Source organism: Pseudophryne corroboree, chromosome 2 (genome assembly GCF_028390025.1).
Source record: "Pseudophryne corroboree isolate aPseCor3 chromosome 2, aPseCor3.hap2, whole genome shotgun sequence".
In the NCBI taxonomy this organism is placed as follows: domain Eukaryota; kingdom Metazoa; phylum Chordata; class Amphibia; order Anura; family Myobatrachidae; genus Pseudophryne; species Pseudophryne corroboree.
Window position 1 is genome coordinate 803,154,346 of NC_086445.1, and position 15,927 is coordinate 803,170,272.

General features: G+C 46.2%; 1 protein-coding gene across 1 annotated transcript in view; it reads right to left on the bottom strand.

Moving 5' to 3' along the window:
- Positions 1 to 15,927, bottom strand: part of LOC135049281 (amine oxidase [flavin-containing]-like) — a 198,747-nt gene that overhangs the window by 165,189 nt on the left and 17,631 nt on the right. The window lies entirely within an intron of this gene.

The following is a 15,927-nucleotide window of genomic DNA, read 5'->3' on the forward strand; positions in this document are numbered from 1 at the left end:
TTTTACACACCTCTGCAGAGAGAGGATAGCGGGCCAACAGTCTCTTATTCGGTGTAAACTTTGTCCCCGGATTTTCCCAGGATTCCTGACGTATGTCAATCAGGTGTTTAGAGTAGGGTAGAACCTGCTTAACCACCTTCTTACGCTTAAACATATCAGGTTTCTTGGAGACCGTCTCAGGCTCAGAGTCATCAGCCACCTGAAGAATGAGCCGTATCGCCTCAATCAAATCCGAGACATCCACGGACGATTTCCCCTCCCCATCTGAAACATCAGCATCAGTGTCCGAGGGGTCAGTATAAGCACCGTCCTCCTCAGAGGACGAGTCAGTTAAGGCCGCGGATCGGGAGGAAGTAATGGCCCTTTTAGAAGATGACTTAGTCTTATGTGGGCGAGAGTGATCCTTAGATTTGGACATGGATCGGGTAAAATCGCTGTAACTGAGTGGAAAGCTGATCAGCCCATGGCGGGTTCACAGCGGGGACCATAATCTGTGGTAACGGCACAGGTGGTCCCACAGGGGGTGTCAATTTAGTTACAATAGTGCTTAACAATGTGGAGAACGTAGCCCAAGGTGGTTCTTGTGATGTCCAGAGTACTACCGACCCACTAGGAGGCAAACAAGCCCCTGAATCTGAACTCTCAGCTGCTAAATTATCCTCCATTCCGTCAGTGACCTCACTACCACGCAGTGTGGGAGAGGCCCCAATGTCGTTGCCACGTGTAGCAGACATAACAATGCTCACCGTAATGGGCAACCCGGTACAAACAGTTAATTTACAATCAGCAGCACCGCACCTAGGAAGAACTCTCAGAATAACAGCCTCAGCTGGCACAGACCGAGGGTTCAATAGGAATAATATATAATATATATATATATATATATATATATATATATATATATATATATAGCGCAACTATAATTCACAAGTAAAAAATACTGCAGTAGTAAATCTTGTGAAACAACCCTATATTATCAGAAAAAAACCTGAAACACTTGGCCCCCACAGGTATAGTAATATAGGAATAGCACGCTGAGTGAAATACCCTGCAATAAGGCAACCACGCAGCAGCTACATACACACACACATATATAGAGGGTCATTCCGAGTTGTTCGCTCGTTGCCGATTTTCGCAACGGAATGATTAAGGCAAAAATGTGCATGGTACGCAGTGCGCGAGCGCTAAGTATTTTAGCACAAAACTTAGTAGATTTAATAACGTCCGGACGAAGAATTTTCATTGTTGAAGTGATCGTAGTGTGATTGACAGGAAGTGGGTGTTTCTGGGCGGAAACTGACCGTTTTCTGGGAGTGTGTGGAAAAACGCAGGCGTGCCAGGATAAAACTCGGGAGTGTCTGGAGAAACGGGGGAGTGGCTGGCCGAACGCAGGGTGTGTTTGTGACGTCAAACCAGGAATGAAACGGGCTGAGCTGATCGCAGTGTAGGAGTAAGTCTCGAGCTACTCTATTCGCAATTCTGCTAATCTTTCGTTCGCTATTCTGCTAAGCTAAAATACACTCCCAGAGGGCGGCGGCCTAGCGTGTGCAATGCTGCTAAAAGCAGCTAGCGAGCGAACTCGGAATGACCCCCATAGTCACACACGTACCATGCAGAATTATGCACCATAAACTGCACTGGACTAGCAATACAAAGTAATACTCAGTATGGCTATACATGAAACTATTAGATATAACAAACACAGTAAGCACTGGATGTATATCACAGGGTGTTTGTACCACACAACCCTGACAGTATGCACTCTTTCTTAACTAGCACAGTCGCAGTGACAGGTAGAATACTCAAGTGTCCTGTGGGAAACACAGCACTGGCAGTCAGGCGGTTCCACAGAGGAGGATTTGCCCCTGCAGTCCTAGAAACAGCTCAGCTCAACGTATGATGGCCGCTGGTCAGGAGTGAGGAAGAGATATGCAGCTCCCCCTGCTGGCATCCCCTCCGGGCGTGTGGGCAGTAAAGAAAATGGGGGGGGGGGTAATGGTACAACGTCCCCCCTGACCTGTGCCCTTATATAATCACCCTGGTGGCTAGTGGAGCAAGCAGCCCAGTAATCTGTATCCACGCCAGCGTGTGCGCGGCTCGCCTCCTATGGCCGTGCGGGATCACGGTGCAAAAGTGCAGCACGGAGCCCCTTACCTCCCACTTGTCAGGGTGGAGCTGCAGCAGAGACGTCGATCAGACGCAGCCTGCTGTAGCCCTTGGTATAGTCCTCTTCTTTCTTTAAAGTCTGTAAGCTGAGAACGGGCTGCCAGAAGCAGCCCCCTGTTAAGTGACCTGCTACTGCAGGCACCAACTACAAACTGAGCTCTCTGGCATGGAGGCGGGGTTATAGAGGAGGCGGCGCTGTGCATCTTGGGAACAGTCTAAAGCTTTGAGCCTGTTTGTGCCTCGGATCAAAATCCTACTCTACACCCCAATGTATTTCCTTGTGGAGCCCAGTGTACCCCGCAGCAGAAATAAATATATTTTTACTTTACCAGATCTCACAATTCAGTCTTGGCATCAGTAGCAGCAGACCAGAATTAGTCCCAGTATGGTTACCCACACTAACAAGCGAGTGTTATAGGCCCTACACACTGGGTGATAATATTTAAAGATATGAACGATCTCGTTCATTAATGAACGAGATACCATTCATATCTTTCAGTGTGGAGGCACCAGCGATGAACGATGCGCGGCCCCGCGCTAGTTCATCGCTGGTTCCCCCCGTCGCCTGTGCATGCAGGTCAATATGGACGATCTCGTCCATATTTGCCTGCACTTCTATGGAGCCGGGTGACGGGGGAGCACCGTCACTGCCCCCTCCCCCCCCCACCGCCAGGTCGCCCATTGGCTGTATCTGCCGTCGGGCAGCTTGGTGGCGGATCGCTCAATGTGTAGGGCCCTTTAGATTCAAATTGATCTTGGGTGCGCTTCTCACTGAACAGGGACTTTCTGAATTGCAGTGAAATTTTCCCACCCCTGTGATCAGCTATAACAGTGGTTATCTGCCTCGCCCTCAACCCTCAACTTTTACCAACAGGTCATGTTTTGAGGATTTCTGTCTGTGGAATCAGATGGGATAAATGCCGACCCAGCAAAATAAATTAACTCACCTGTGCAAGATTAAAGAAATCCACAAAACTTGACCTGTTGGTAGAAACTGAGGACTGGAGTTGAGAACCCCTGACCTAAACTATTATCACTGGGGAGGGAGTCTACTTCAGCAAGTTAAGAGGCCCTTGGTGTATCACTTTACAGCCTCAAAATCATGCCTGCAAAGAGCAATTAGTGGCCCTCAAACCAGATATTTTTTTTCATTCTCCTACTCATTTTATACTCTCATGCCGCTCAAGATCACTTTATGCCATGACCAAGATTAATCAATGCCCCAATCAATCAATTAATGACATTGTATAAAAAAATTCTTGTCCCCAACTCCCCAAGATAAGCTCATTGCATCCAGATCAAAACATTTCTTACCACCATTTAATTACTTGTTTATCCACTGTCCTCCCTCACCCCCACCATACACACACACATACAGATACTTCAATTAATTTCTCCTCCTCCCACACACTTTAGATTTATATCAGGGGTAGGGAACCTTTTTTTCTGCCATGGGCCAATTGGATTTTTTTTATCATCATTTGGGGGCCATTTTTTAAGGGCCCCACCCTCCCAAAGCACACATTGCACTCCTGGGAAAGTAGGCATGGCCCTACACATAATACCCTCATTACTGCTCCTTACACATAATGGCCACAGTAACAGCTGCTTATACTTACTGCCCCCAGTAATGCCCACAGTAGTGTCAGTTACACATAATGCCCCAGTATAGTGCCAGTTACACATGATGTCCCCAACAGAGCACTCACCACCACTGCAGGACAGTTCCCATCCAGACCACAGGTCCAGGTCCATACTATCTCACCACCACCTCCTCTGATCAGCTGCAGCCTCTGGTGAACAGGTAAGCTAGAAGCTGGGCACAGGAGTCTCAGAACAGCAGGAGCTCGGAAGACACGCGGGGAACACACTCATACAGACACCATGCCAAGCACCCACGTAACGCATGCAACCCATGTCCACCTGCCTGCCTGGCCACACCTCCTCCTAGTCCAGCCCGTGGTTGCCTTGGCCGGTAACCCACGTCCTCCTCTATCCACCACCTCTCTGTCGGATGCCGTCCCCCTCCTAGTCCCGCCTTTTGCCAACCCCCTAACTCACTTCCTCCTACATCCGCCCGCCTCCATTGTAAGCCTCCTAGTCCCACCTGCAGTTTCCCTGGTACCCTGGCCGGGCCAGGCAAAATTACTTTGCAGGCCGGACATTCCCCACCCCTGAATTATATCTTCCAGTTCCCTTATTTAAGTTCTTTACAGCCCACTGGCTCATCTACAGTGCATTTGAGCTGTGCTACTGAAGATATATAGTGTTTGGATCAGTCATTCCAAATAGCCTTTAATAATAGTTGACCAGAGGTATATAGTAGGGATGGACATCGGAACGCGATGGTTAGAAACCATTGTTTTTACTATTTGATGGCAGCATTCGGATGTTTGCAGCCATTGAATGGCATATTCACCCAGTTGCAGAATTCTATGCATCTGTATGTAGCTTACTACAAGTCATCCTCATGAATGAGTACTTGCAATTGCCCTATATTAGGACACCTAACAGGTAATCTTCACTTTCGTCCAGGTCTACATAGGTGTCATTTTGTGAACGTCCCTTTAGATGTGGCATGTGGGGTCATGGTCATGTGGGGCGGGGGGGTGGCCTTACAGGGAGTGCTTGTGAGCTCATGGAAATTCTCGATTACATCACTCCAGGGGCATACACAGCATTCCCAGAGATGCTGGTTTGCCCCAGGAGACACCGGCTGTGTCTGCCATTCACGGTTTAGACCACACCATCTGGTATGAGTCCATATGGCTTACATATTTTATCCAATTGTGTGTTGTTTCATTTGTTTATAAATTTGCAGTATTACACTATAGGATTTTTTTCCTGATTTTTTTTGCTTTATGGAGGGAACCAATGGCTGCTCCAGAGGTGGGGCTGCAGTGCAAATAGGAGAGACTCACCAACCGCCACCAACTGTCATCCCAATTGACTCACTGGCAGTTGGTGTGGCTCCGCTATTTGAACTGTGCTGCAGCCCCACATCTGGAGCCGCCACTGGTGGGAACTTTAAAAATTGCCGTGCTGGAGTTTTTGAGGACTGAAAAAGAAATAGTCTAGTTTTCTATGTTTCTAGTGTGGGCAGAGCCTCTCGCACTGTCTTACACTATTGTGCACTATTTGTTCTTTTTGAGACAAACCACTGAGGACTGTTTGTGTCATCAGTCAATGAAAGAATTATTGTTGCCACAACAGTGAATCCATATCATCTTCCAACGGATGTGATATTTATGTTTTAGCGCCATAACTCCTGTCTGTGACTATTTAGTTTATGTGTTTGTTTTGAGTGTATGGAGACACTTTTCTCTGACGGTGAGCTTTGTCAGCAATAGTGCACACTTGTAATTTCATATCTTTTTCATACTGGCTGCACTTCAGGGTTCTCTTCAGTGACAGGAGCCAGGCGCTGCACGAGAATGTCACAGTGCAACACCTGGCTCCCTTGGAAGGTTGACATGTGGGTGCAGTATTCACCGCCCTAGAGACACCTCTGTTCACACCCCAGTTCACCTATGTGGTCATAAGTGTAGATGTGACAAAAATGTGTATGGCTCTACATTGCCATAGTTGTGTGCCACGATTTTCTAAACATGGGCAGAGTGAATATACACATACACTGACAAATGAAATAAAATGAGGATGAGGCAAATATTTGTAGTCAGTCCTTGTTTCTAAGCCACAAAATTATTCTCATAGAAAATACAGGTTCATAAACTCCCTAATGACTGATGACAGCCTGTGAACACAATGCACTTCAAATTAATTAAATTTAGCTCTAATTTAAGTTAAAGAATAAAAATACAAGATATTACTGGCATAAAGAAGTTTAGCTTTATTTAAACCTGTATGGTGGCAAAGACAGAATTGCCAGCTAACAAAAATGCTCCTTGCAAAAAAAAAATCTCAAGAGGTCTAAGTCTAATGTGACCTCATCAATGCAATGAAACTAGAGGTATAAAAATTTCACTTCAAATGACACAAAGGTCACTCGGCCGCGTGGTGCCTTTGATCCCAATAGGGTAAAATTAGTCTAACTCATGTAATGGAGGGTAGAGTACTTCAAAACTACTGTGGAAAGATGTCCACTGTCTGGCATCCTTTCCCACCAAACAAGGGTTGTTTTTTTAATGGACCAAAGCCTGCAACCATACTAACGGGTTACGGTCGTTAGGTCGACACAATTTAGGTCGACAGTGCCATTAGGTCGGCATGTGTTAGGGCGACGGGTCAAAAGGTCGACATGAGTTTTTCACCTTTTTTTCTTTTAAATATTTAGATTTTTTCATACTTAACGGTCCACGTGGACTACGATTGGAACGGTAATCTTTGCCCGAAGCATGGCGAGCGAAGCAAGCCATGCGAGAGGACACAGTGCACTAATTTGGGTTTCCCGTCACTTTATGGAGAAGACGACACCAAAAACAGTCAAATACCTCATGTCGACCTTTTGACCTGTCGACCTAGTACATGTCGACCTAACACCCATGTTGACCTAATGCATGTCGACCTAATGGCACTGTCGACCTTCAGTGGTCGACCTAAGTTGGGTTGCCCCAACGACCTATACTAACTTTACACCACTACCCTAAAACTAAAAAAAAACCTTTAATAAGAACAAGCCCTATTCCATAAGACAAACTCAATATGTCTTATATAGATGGTTATATACTGGAAACAGATAAGATGTATTCAGCAACTATACCCCCCAAACCTAAAACACACTGGGCTATTGAAGCAACAACATTCTTCCACAGCAAATCAGTAACAAACCTACCGTGCCAAACACACCTGTCAAAAATGGCCAACCAAACCAACTGAGGAGTGGGCCATGCCCTGCACTTCACTCCAAATCATGGGCAAAGATAAATCGCAAGTCTAGTTAGGTTCTAGAACACAGGTAATTGCCACCTAGCTGGATAACCCATATCTGAAGCAAACCAATTGACAGCTTATGCTAATATAAACATACCTTTATCTTACGTACATTTATCGTACTATCCATAGACCTCTTGCTAGACACCTTTATTATAAACTTAGCTGAATCCTTATTAAATACATTTGGAAAGGATGTAAGCCCAAAATTGCTAGAAACACTATTTCTCTCCCGAAAACTAGAGGTGGCGCTGCCTTAACAGATTTTGAAATATACTACTACGTTTGTATATTAAGCCAGATCAGAGATTAGTTTCATCCCAATTCCCTGAAGCCATGGGCGATTATTGAAAGAACGATGATGTTACCATTTAGTCTCCCAGATTTAATATGGTCGCAGTAAAGCAGTGTACACTACAGTTCAAGTTTGGCGCAAATTCGTATCTTCTAGTGAGTTATCTTTGAAAGCTATAGCTGCCTTGATTCCAACCTTGAAATTTGATTCCTGGGCTGTTTCTGGTTTAATTTCCCTGAAGGATGTGCTTTAGGAGGATGTATTGGTCTCTTTCTCCTTTCTTCAAAGTGAGTTTAATGTCTCGACCGGGGACTTTTACAAATATTTACAACTGAGACATTGGCTGCAGAGCTATGTGTCACTGCCATTGACCAAATTGTCCTTTCCCCCAGTATTGGTATCCCGGCTCAAATCTCCATTGCAGAGGAGGAATATCTCTTGGTGGTACCAATATCTGCTTTTAGATAGAGTACATGTGAAGTTGCCCTCCCAAAGCAAATGGGAAAAAGACTTCTCTCAAATCCTGACTAAGGAGGTTTGGGACATAATCTTTAAAATTTGTAAATGTATCAATCACTCCCAAATGGCTAGATGAAAATGCAGCACCTATATTAAAGGCTGCAGTACTAACAAACTACTCTGTCATCCACAACCCAAGACTGGACCGCAGGGGTGGCGGGGTGGCTATCTGCTTCAAAAAAGAACTTAAACTTAGGGTCCACCCTATTGAAACTACTCGCTTATTTGAGTGCATTGCTGCCCGGAGTTCGACAGGATTAGGTTTCAGAGTACTTCTCATTTACCGGCCACCTGGAGATGGAAAGATATTTCTGCAAGAAATTGCACACACTGTCGCTGGCCTGGTTCTGGAACATCAAAGATGGCTCATCCTTGGGGATTTCAATGCATGGGTGGATGATGAGCTCTCACGCCTTGGCCAAGACCTCCTGTGCACAATGAATGGTCTGGGCTTCACACAGGTCATTCCTTCTGCCACACATAAAAGCGGTCACACTCTGGGCCTTGTCTTTCAGATTGGATTAGAAGTCACTGACCTAAAAATAAACCCAGTCATCTGGTCAGACCACTACTCCCTCTGGTTCTCAGTTGCAACCCCTCAATTAAGATCTCTGCCCGTGGAGTTGACCAGGTATCGTCCAAGGAGGGGTATGACCCCCCAGGCTCTTGCAGCAAATCTGGATCTCTCTGCTATACTGGGTGCCTGTGAAGATCCCTGTTCCCTAGTCCGTTATTATAATAGGGATGTTATGGCTGCAATTGATATTATCGCCCCTGTGCGTATAAGACCTCGCAAACCACAACGTCAAGCTCCATGGTTCGACAACAGTGTTAGTGAGCTCAAGAAAAGGGGGCGTAGACTGGAAAGACGATGGAGGAAGACTAACCTAATGGATGACAAAATAAAACTAATAAAGCATAACGAAGAATATCAATCGACAATCACTCGTAAGAAAGCACAGTTCCTGTCAAATGAGATCACAGCTGCAAACAATAGGCCAGCTCAACTTTTCCACACAGTGGAGATGCTTTGCAAGCCAGCATGCCTGCAGACTGATGAGACCCTCTCCCAGGCAAGATGCAATGAGTTTGCAAACTTCTTTGCAGATAAAATATCCACCATCCGGGCTGGAATCTCCACAGTGCCATCAAAGGAGTGCCAAACTACAAAGCCTGCCAATATAAGCTACCTGCCTTCATGGACCAGCTTTGATCCAGTGGATGTAAAGGACACTGCTGAAATTGCTCGGATTTTGCGTCCCACCACCTGTGATCTGGACCCAGCCTCAACCAAGCTTCTAATAGGTTGTATGGATATAATTGGTCCTGTCTTTACAAAAATTGTTCAATGCTCTTTGTAGACAGGCATTTTTCCTGGACACCTAAAGGAAGCAATTGTTAGACCGCTTCTTAAAAAACCTAATTTAGATCCCGACTGCATGACCAACTACAGACCGGTATCAAACCTTCCTTTCCTAGGAAAGGTTATTGAGAAAGTCGTTGCAAATCAACTGGAAACCCGCCTGACAACCCATGATATTTATGATCCATTTCAATCAGGATTCAGGAGAAGACATAGCACTGAAACAGCCCTGGTGTGTGTGTTAAATGATCTTCTGATGGCAAAAAGACAGAGGTGACTGTTCAATATTAATCCTTCTGGATCTCTCGGCAGCATTTGATACCGTGGACCATGGGCTTCTGATTGAGCGACTGATACATTTCTGTGGTCTGGATGGCACAGTTCTAAGCTGGTTCAAATCATTTCTCACAGGCAGGTCACAGAGAGTATCATCTGGATTATACTCATCACCACCAGTGCCATTGCCATGTGGTGTCCCACAAGGTTCTATACTATCCCCCATGCTTTTTGCAGTATACATCCTCCCATTGGGCGAAATAATCAGGCGCCATGGCCTGGTCTACCACTGCTATGCAGATGATACACAACTGTACTTGTCCTTTGCTCCGGGCACTGATAACCCAATAGCAACCCTAAATGGCTGTCTAGCTGAACTACTGGAGTGGATGAGCGCCAGTTGGCTGCGACTGAACCCGGATAAAACAGAGGTCCTTATGATTAGTGATGAGCGGGTTCGGTTTCCCGGAAACCGAACCCCCCCGAACTTCACGCTTTTTACACGGGTCCGAGGCAGACTCGGATCTTCCCGCCTTGCTCGGCTAACCCGAGCGCGCCCGAACGTCATCATCCCGCTGTCGGATTCTCTCAAGACTCGGATTCTATATAAGGAGCCGCGCGTCGCCGCCATTTTCACACGTGCATTGAGATTGATAGGGAGAGGACGTGGCTGGCGTCCTCTCCGTTTAGATAGAGAGTGAGACACTTGATTTACTGGAGCATTAGGAGTACTCAGAGAGTGCAGAGTTTTGCTGATAGTTATACTAGTGGTGACCACCAGTTTTATTTATTATTTAATATAATCCGTTCTCTGCCTGAAAAAAAACGATACACAGTCACATACCATATCTGTGCTCAGCCTCAGTGTGCTGCATGATAATATCATCTATGTATATCTGACTGTGCTGAGTAGTGCTCACTGCTCACACAGCTTAATTGTGGGGGAGACTGGGGAGCAGTTATAGCAGGAGTACATATTTAACAGTGCACACTTTTGCTGCCAGAGTGCCAGTGTGACTGACCAGCAGTGACCACCTGAAAAAGTGTCTGCCTGAAAAAGTTAAACACTCGTGTGGTGTTTTTTTTAATTTATTCTATAAACGCATTCTGCTGACAGTGTCCAGCAGGTCCGTCATTCATTATATTTCTATCTTCTTCATACTAGTAGTTTAGGAGTCTGCAGTGCTGACAGTGTCCAGCAGGTCCGTCATTATATAATATATACCTGTCCTGCAGTAGTGATATATATATATATTTTTTATATCATTATCATCCAGTCTATACTAGCAGACGCAGTACGGTAGTCCACGGCTGTAGCTACCTCTGTGTCGGCAGTCGCTCGTCCATAATTGTATACCTACCTGTGGTGGGTTTTTTTTTTTCTATCTTCTTCATACTAGTAGTTTAGGAGTCTGCAGTGCTGACAGTGTCCAGCAGGTCCGTCATTATATAATATATACCTGTCCTGCAGTAGTGATATGTATATATATTTTTTATATCATTATCATCCAGTCTATACTAGCAGACGCAGTACGGTAGTCCACGGCTGTAGCTACCTCTGTGTCGGCACTGGCAGTCGCTCGTCCATAATTGTATACCTACCTGTGGTGGGTTTTTTTTTCTATCTTCTTCATACTAGTAGTTTAGGAGTCTGCAGTGCTTACAGTGTCCAGCAGGTCCGTCATTATACAATATATACCTGTCCTGCAGTAGTGATATATATATATTTTTTATATCATTATCATCCAGTCTATACTAGCAGACGCAGTACGGTAGTCCACGGCTGTAGCTACCTCTGTGTCGGCACTGGCAGTCGCTCGTCCATAATTGTATACCTACCGGTGGTGGGTTTTTTTTTTCTATCTTCTTCATACTAGTAGTTTAGGAGTCTGCAGTGCTGACAGTGTCCAGCAGGTCCGTCATTATACAATATATACCTGTCCTGCAGTAGTGATATATATATATTTTTTATATCATTATCATCCAGTCTATACTAGCAGACGCAGTACGGTAGTCCACGGCTGTAGCTACCTCTGTGTCGGCAGTCGCTCGTCATCCATAAGTATACTAGTATCCATCCATCTCCATTGTTTACCTGTGGTGCCTTTTAGTTGTGCCTATTAAAATATGGAGAACAAAAATGTTGAGGTTCCAAAAATAGGGAAAGATCAAGATCCACTTCCACCTCGTGCTGAAGCTGCTGCCACTAGTCATGGCCGAGACGATGAAATGCCATCAACGTCGTCTGCCAAGACCGATGCCCAATGTCATAGTACAGAGCATGTAAAATCCAAAACACCAAATATCAGTAAAAAAAGGACTCAAAAATCTAAAATAAAATCGTCGGAGGAGAAGCGTAAACTTGCCAATATGCCATTTACCACACGGAGTGGCAAGGAACGGCTGAGGCCCTGGCCTATGTTCATGGCTAGTGGTTCAGTTTCCCATGAGGATGGAAGCACTCAGCCTCTCGCTAGAAAAATGAAAAGACTCAAGCTGGCAAAAGCACAGCAAAGAACTGTGCGTTCTTCGAAATCACAAATCCACAAGGAGAGTCCAATTGTGTCGGTTGCGATGCCTGACCTTCCCAACACTGGACGTGAAGAGCATGCGCCTTCCACCATTTGCACGCCCCCTGCAAGTGCTGGAAGGAGCACCCGCAGTCCAGTTCCTGATAGTCAGATTGAAGATGTCAGTGTTGAAGTACACCAGGATGAGGAGGATATGGGTGTTGCTGGCGCTGGGGAGGAAATTGACCAGGAGGATTCTGATGGTGAGGTGGTTTGTTTAAGTCAGGCACCCGGGGAGACACCTGTTGTCCGTGGGAGGAATATGGCCATTGACATGCCTGGTGAAAATACCAAAAAAAATCAGCTCTTCAGTGTGGAAGTATTTCAACAGAAATGCGGACAACATTTGTCAAGCCGTGTGTTGCCTTTGTCAAGCTGTAATAAGTAGGGGTAAGGACGTTAACCACCTCGGAACATCCTCCCTTATACGTCACCTGCAGCGCATTCATCATAAGTCAGTGACAAGTTCAAAAACTTTGGGCGACAGCGGAAGCAGTCCACTGACCAGTAAATCCCTTCCTCTTGTAACCAAGCTCACGCAAACCACCCCACCAACTCCCTCAGTGTCAATTTCCTCCTTCCCCAGGAATGCCAATAGTCCTGCAGGCCATGTCACTGGCAATTCTGACGAGTCCTCTCCTGCCTGGGATTCCTCCGATGCATCCTTGCGTGTAACGCCTACTGCTGCTGGCGCTGCCGTTGTTGCTGCTGGGAGTCGATGGTCATCCCAGAGGGGAAGTCGTAAGACCACTTTTACTACTTCCACCAAGCAATTGACTGTCCAACAGTCCTTTGCGAGGAAGATGAAATATCACAGCAGTCATCCTGCTGCAAAGCGGATAACTGAGGCCTTGGCATCCTGGGCGGTGAGAAACGTGGTTCCGGTATCCATCATTACTGCAGAGCCAACTAGAGACTTGTTGGAGGTACTGTGTCCCCGGTACCAAATACCATCTAGGTTCCATTTCTCTAGGCAGGCGATACCGAAAATGTACACAGACCTCAGAAAAAGACTCACCAGTGTCCTAAAAAATGCAGTTGTACCCAATGTCCACTTAACCACGGACATGTGGACAAGTGGAGCAGGGCAGACTCAGGACTATATCACTGTGACAGCCCACTGGGTAGATGTATTGACTCCCGCCGCAAGAACAGCAGCGGCGGCACCAGTAGCAGCATCTCGCAAACGCCAACTCTTTCCTAGGCAGGCTACACTTTGTATCACCGCTTTCCAGAATACGCACACAGCTGAAAACCTCTTACGGCAACTGAGGAAGATCATTGCAGAATGGCTTACCCCAATTGGACTCTCCTGTGGATTTGTGGCATCGGACAACGCCAGCAATATTGTGTGTGCATTAAATCTGGGCAAATTCCAGCACGTCCCATGTTTTGCACATACCTTGAATTTGGTGGTGCAGAATTATTTAAAAAACGAGAGGGGCGTGCAAGAGATGCTGTCGGTGGCCAGAAGAATTGCGGCACACTTTCGGCGTACAGGCACCACGTACAGAAGACTGGAGCACCACCAAAAACGCCTGAACCTGCCCTGCCATCATCTGAAGCAAGAAGTGGTAACGAGGTGGAATTCAACCCTCTATATGCTTCAGAGGTTGGAGGAGCCTATACAACTGAGCACGATATAGGAGGTGGAATGCACCTGTCTCAAGCGCAGTGGAGAATGATTTCAACGTTGTGCAAGGTTCTGTAACCTTTTGAACTTGCCACACGTGAAGTCAGTTCAGACACTGCCAGCCTGAGTCAGGTCATTCCCCTCATCAGGCTTTTGCAGAAGAAGCTGGAGACATTGAAGGAGGAGCTAACACAGAGCGATTCCGCTAGGCATGTGGGACTTGTGGATGGAGCCCTTAATTCGCTTAACAAGGATTCACGGGTGGTCAATCTGTTGAAATCAGAGCACTACATTTTGGCCACTGTGCTCGATCCTAGATTTAAAACCTACCTTGGATCTCTCTTTCCGGCAGACACAAGTCTGCTGGGGTTCAAAGAACTGCTGGTGAGAAAATTGTCAAGTCAAGCGGAACGCGACCTGTCAACATCTCCTCCTTCACATTCTCCCGCAACTAGGGGTGCGAGGAAAAGGCTCAGAATTCCGAGCCCACCCGCTGGCGGTGATGCAGGGCAGTCTGGAGCGACTGCTGATGCTGACATCTGGTCCGGACTGAAGGACCTGACAACGATTACGGACATGTCGTCTACTGTCACTGCATATGATTCTCTCCCCATTGAAAGAATGGTGGAGGATTATATGAGTGACCGCATCCAAGTAGGCACGTCAGACAGTCCGTACTTATACTGGCAGGAAAAAAAGGCAATTTGGAGGCCCTTGCACAAACTGGCTTTATTCTACCTAAGTTGCCCTCCCACAAGTGTGTACTCCGAAAGAGTGTTTAGTGCCGCCGCTCACCTTGTCAGCAATCGGCGTACGAGGTTACATCCAGAAAATGTGGAGAAGATGATGTTCATTAAAATGAATTATAATCAATTCCTCTGTGGAGATATTCACCAGCAACAATTGCCTCCACAAAGTACACAGGGAGCTGAGATGGTGGATTCCAGTGGGGACGAATTGATAATCTGTGAGGAGGGGGATGTACACGGTGATATATCGGAGGATGATGATGAGGTGGACATCTTGCCTCTGTAGAGCCAGTTTGTGCAAGGAGAGATTAATTGCTTCTTTTTTGGTGGGGGTCCAAACCAACCCGTCATTTCAGTGACAGTCGTGTGGCAGACCCTGTCACTGAAATGATGGGTTGGTTAAAGTGTGCATGTCCTGTTTATACAACATAAGGGTGGGTGGGAGGGCCCAAGGACAATTCCATCTTGCACCTCTTTTTTCTTTCATTTTTCTTTGCGTCATGTGCTGTTTGGGGAGTAGTTTTTGGAAGGGCCATCCTGCGTGACACTGCAGTGCCACTCCTAGATGGGCCAGGTGTTTGTGTCGGCCACTTGGGTCGCTTATCTTAGTCACACAGCTACCTCATTGCGCCTCTTTTTTTCTTTGCGTCATGTGCTGTTTGGGGGGTGTTTTTTGGAAGGGCCATCCTGCGTGACACTGCAGTGCCACTCCTAGATGGGCCAGGTGTTTGTGTCGGCCACTTGGGTCGCTGAGCTTAGTCATCCAGCGACCTCGGTGCAAATTTTAGGACTAAAAATAATATTGTGAGGTGTGAGGTGTTCAGAATAGACTGAAAATTAGTGGAAATTATGGTTATTGAGGTTAATAATACTTTGGGATCAAAATGACCCCCAAATTCTATGATTTAAGCTGTTTTTTAGGGTTTTTTGAAAAAAAACACCCGAATCCAAAACACACCCGAATCCGACAAAAAAAATTCGGTGAGGTTTTGCCAAAACGCGTTCGAACCCAAAACACGGCCGCGGAACCGAACCCAAAACCAAAACACAAAACCCGAAAAATTTCCGGTGCTCATCACTACTTATGATACGACCGCAACATCAAAGGACAAGACTGCAACATAGCCAACCAACTGGACTTACACTCGGGGAATCAGAATTACAGACCGGTGATCGTGTGCGGAATCTTGGCGTTGTCCTGGATGGTGGCTTGACACTTAAACATCAGATATCAGCCACAATCAAATCCTCATTCTTTCACCTGAGGAACATAGCCAGAATCAAGCACTTAATTCCCTCAGATGATATGCCAAAAGTCATACATGCATTTGTATCATCTCGTTTAGACTACTGTAATGCCCTCTACCTTGGTCTACCAGCAAAAGAAGTGCAGCGCTTACAGCTGGTGCAAAACACAGCTGCCAGGCTATTAACCAACCAGCCCCGTTCTAGCCACATAACACCCA